The following is a 4,688-nucleotide window of genomic DNA, read 5'->3' as shown; positions in this document are numbered from 1 at the left end:
CTTCCAATGCTTGAAACAAATATTAGGAGGTAAAAGTACGCCTCATAAATGAATTGGGTGCTCAAATTTAACCTATACATCAACCTACATGTACCTTAGTTTGGAAATAATCATTAAATAGGAAGAAGGGGTCACACCCACTCATGTTGATATAGTTGTGTGGCTTGCAAAGGATATTTTATTCAAGTATCACCAGTGTCAATGAATTAATCCCATGTAATTGTCTAAAAACCCATTTTCAAAGGTTTTTCCCAAATATTTTAGGTAATGTCAAGTAACCATGAAGTAGTAATATTATTTTGTATTATTTATAACTAATAATTATTTCAATCCATTGCTTGAATGCCTCTTTTCAGTGAAATTGATGTGATAATAGTTACACCCTAACATGTGAGGTTAGGAGCTTCAACATATATGAAATACATAATTATTTCCTATCCCACATTCCCATGATTATAATTAATACTTTGAGATAGCAAGAGATTTAACCAAGATGAAATGAATTCCCACATAAAAGTGATCAAGCCTAGCTAAAAAGCAACCAATCATACATGTCATGGTGATATTGATCTAGGAATAGTCATTTTCATGAAACTAATGTAATTGTAAATATTTTATGAGGGATCGTGTGTTTCTCATGTGGGTGCGAGTAACAATAGACAATTTATCACTACGAGGGAGAACTAGAACCTATATTGAACTATCTAAAGAGATCTCCCACTTGAGGACATTGATCGTACAAGACTAGGGTTCTTTAAATCGAACTCGATAACTACAACCAATGCATTGTATTACCCACTACGTTGTGTCAATGATACAATATTGAATTTCAAAGGGAATATTGAATCAAAAACCAATGACGACTCCCTCATAATATCATGTGAATGTCAAGGGAAATAGTGAATTAAAAAGAAATGATGACTGCTGTGCAAAACACTCCTAGAATAACATGTGTTGGTGTTGATGGGAGTAATGATTTGAGAATGAAGGATGGGATATCCCTTATGATAAAGAAAATGATAAGTAACCAACTCTAATGGAGTATGATTTCGATAAGGATACATAAGATTTGGAAAATGAGGATGATACTCAAGACCTCCCTTGGGTGGAGCATAAATTATAGAAAACAAGGGAAAAAGTAACAAAAACCTATATACAACATAATTTGATGTCAATAGAGAAATAGGAAATCGATTTACAAAATACTAAGACTAAGATAAGCATATATGGCATATAGATTATTGTAAAAGGAAACTCTAAGGAACCATAATGATAGATATTAGGAGGTAAGAGGTGCTTTAGAAAACTAGAATCATTTTAGGCATGGGTAACTCAATGCATATTCTCTAACCAAGGGTGACTATCATAGTGACAAACTCCTAATTTTACATTAAAGTATGGTTGTGCATAGATATTTGGGACATGCCAAGTGATTCTCGTAGTATCTGCATGCATTAATCACATAAACTAATTGCAAAATGATTGTGTGGAAAATAAGTGCTTGAAGATATAGGATGACTATTTTAATTGATAGTGGTGCAATATTTAGAGTAGGTTTGCAAAAAGACACATGAATGTAACAAAAAATTGTGTTCCTATATAGTCCCTTATAAATCAAAAATATTTCTAAAACAATCTCATTTATAAATCACATGATTGTTCAAAATACAATCATGCAAATTATTGTAGTAGCTTGATTAAAAAATGTGAGGCTGACAAGAAAATGTTCTTTTTTCTATTCATAGGAGTTATGGTTACAATCTAAAGATACTAATCTACTAGAAAGAATGTTATTGTTACTGTACATTGGCCCATCATTGAGAAATATGTTAGTCTTAAGTATACTCTAAATGATTTACATATCAACCATCAATCCTAATACTCTTATAGAGGGGTCTAAACCCCCATCTGTCTTAGGTTAATTGCGTGAAATTGATGCTATGTTGTTCATAATGACATTGGAATTCTTCCTTGTTCACGGGATTACTACTTTGGCTACACGTACATTATCTTCATCAAAATCCACCTATACATGTCCTTCCCCCCATCTTCTAATTCTTTCCCTTGATACATGTCAGGCCAGGTAGTAACTCCACAAAATTAATTCATATTATTCCTTTAGGTAGGTCTTTATTATATACATGAGGGAGACTGTTCACTTTATCTCCCGATGACTGTTCATATTTCTTATTATTTATTTACATCAATTGTATTTATTCACCCAATCCTGATGATTAGGTGTCAACATTCCCCCCCCTAATCTGAAGGGATGTTGGTGAGTCCAAGCATAATTCTGAATCGTTCAAGCTTTTCTCTTCCAAGCGCTTTGGTGAAGATGTCTGCAATTTTCTCATTAGTGGAACAATGACGGAGATGGATTGTCTTGGCCTCAACATGATGTCGAATCAGATGATATTTAGTATTGATGTGCTTCGTTCAATCATGGAACTTTGGGTTCTTGGCCAACTTTATTGCAGAGGTATTGTTAATCATGAGTGGAGTTGATTGTACTTGTTTTACCTGCAAATCTTCAAGAATTTTCCTGAGCCACACAATTTCTTTTGTTGCCTCAGCCGTTGTCATGTATTCTGCTTCTGTTGTGGAATCTGCTGGAACTAATTGTTTGCGTGATCTCCATGAGGCAGCTCCTGATCCAAGACTCATAGCATATCCTGAAGTAGATACCCTAGTTTTTTTGTCTCCATCGAAGTCTGAATCAGAGTATCCAATCAAACTGAAGTCGTCCACCTGTGTATACTTGATTCCAAAGTCTTGAGTTCCCTTCAAGTACCTTAGAACTCTTTTTGCAACAGACCAATCTCCCTTGCAAGGCTTTTGCATAAACCTGGAGAGGATCCCAACAGCAAACGAAATATCTGGTCTGGTAGTAGTTAGGTAGTTGAGACTTCCTACAAGCTGTCTATACTTTGTTGCATCCTCAAATTCTTTTCCTTCAATAGATGTGAGCTTTAAGTTTTGTTCCATTGGAGTAGTAAGAGGATTTCATTTTGTCATGCCAAACCTGTTCAAAAGATCTCCAATGTACTTCTTTTGAGAGAGAAATATGGACTTTGGATGTTGAGTTACTTCAATACCAAGATAGTAATGAACATAGCCCAAATCTGTCATTTCAAAACTTTTCCCCAATTCCTTCTTTATGGATGCAATGTAGCTTTCATTGTTCCCTGTCATCAAAAGATCATCTACATATACCACAAGGTATACAACTTTTTTGCCAACTTTCTTGACAAATAAAGCTGCATCATCAAGATCATAATGTTTGGAATTGAGTTTCAAAAGATGCTCAGTTAGTTTTTCATACCAGGCTCGCGGTGCTTGTTTGAGGCCATACAAGGACTTCACAAGTTTAAATACTTTATGTTCATGTCCTTTCATAGCAAATCCTTTAGGTTGGGACATAAAAACATTCTCTTTTAGATCTCCATTCAAGAAAGTAGTTTTTACATCCATTTGATGGACTTTCCAACCATTCTGAGGTGCTAGGGCGAAGAGTGTCCGGATGGTAGCCCATTTTGCTGTGGGGGAAAAAGTATCCTCATAATTGACCCCTTCCTTCTATACAAAACTTTTTGCCACAAGCCTAGCTTTGTGCTTGTCAAGTGAGCCATCAGCTTTATACTTGTTCTTGTAGACCCACTTGCAGCCAATTGGTTTGGATGCTAATGGAGGATCAACTAGCTTCCAAGTGCCGTTCTTTATGAGGGCATCATACTCCTTTTGCATCGCTTCTTTCCATTCATCATTAGAAGTAGCTTCTTTAAAGGAAGTTGGTTCAAAATCTGTAGACAAGTTCAATTCACAATCATAAGAAACATCCATATCAACAGGTGAATTAGAGTCATCTACATCACCTCCATTTTGCCAGTTTGAATTTCTAGTTCCTGTCTTTCCAACCTCATCAGGATGAACACTTTCAAGTGTCTTTGTCAGCCACTTTGGGGGACCTTTCTCAGATGGTCCAGGCTGCTCCGTTGATTGAGTTGGGATTGAATCAAGATTGAGTCTCCCAATTCTATCAATCACATCACTTAAAGCATCATCTGTTGTTGGAGTTTCATGCGGGGGAGAGTGTTCTTCATAAGAAGATTCCACATGTTGATCTAGTATAGGAACCCCCCCTTCAAGATGTGGAATCTAATTATCAAATTCTTGAAATGATTTTTCATTTGTGAATCTATCCAAGCGATCAAGTTGTCGCTCAACAACATTGTCAGTTTTGGATGATTCAAGAAAAATTACATCTCTAGATACAACAAACTTTTTATTGACTTCATCATAGAGACGGTATGCTTTGGAGGTGTTTGAATACCCCAGGAAGATACGCTTACAACTTCTTGCACCAAGTTTGTCTCTATGTACTTTTGGTATCAAGGCATAACAGGTGGAACCAAAGACCCTGAGATGCTTTACCGAAGGAACATGCCCATACCACATTTCATATGGAGTCTTGTTTCCAATAGCATTAGATGGACATCTATTCTTTAAATATGCAACACATAGAAAAACATCAACCCAAAACATTATCTTTACATTTTTGAAGAAGAGCATGGATCATACCATATTTAAGATTGTCCTATTCATTCTTTAAGCTACACCATTCTGTTGGAGATTATAAGGCACAGTTGTTTCATGTTTGATACCATGTTGGCGAAGATACTTTTCAAATT

Source organism: Pinus tabuliformis, chromosome 3_1 (assembly GCF_031772625.1).
Source record: "Pinus tabuliformis cultivar Carrire ecotype Pingquan chromosome 3_1, CPIR1, whole genome shotgun sequence".
In the NCBI taxonomy this organism is placed as follows: Eukaryota; Viridiplantae; Streptophyta; class Pinopsida; order Pinales; family Pinaceae; genus Pinus; species Pinus tabuliformis.
Note: the sequence above shows the minus strand (reverse complement) of the source record.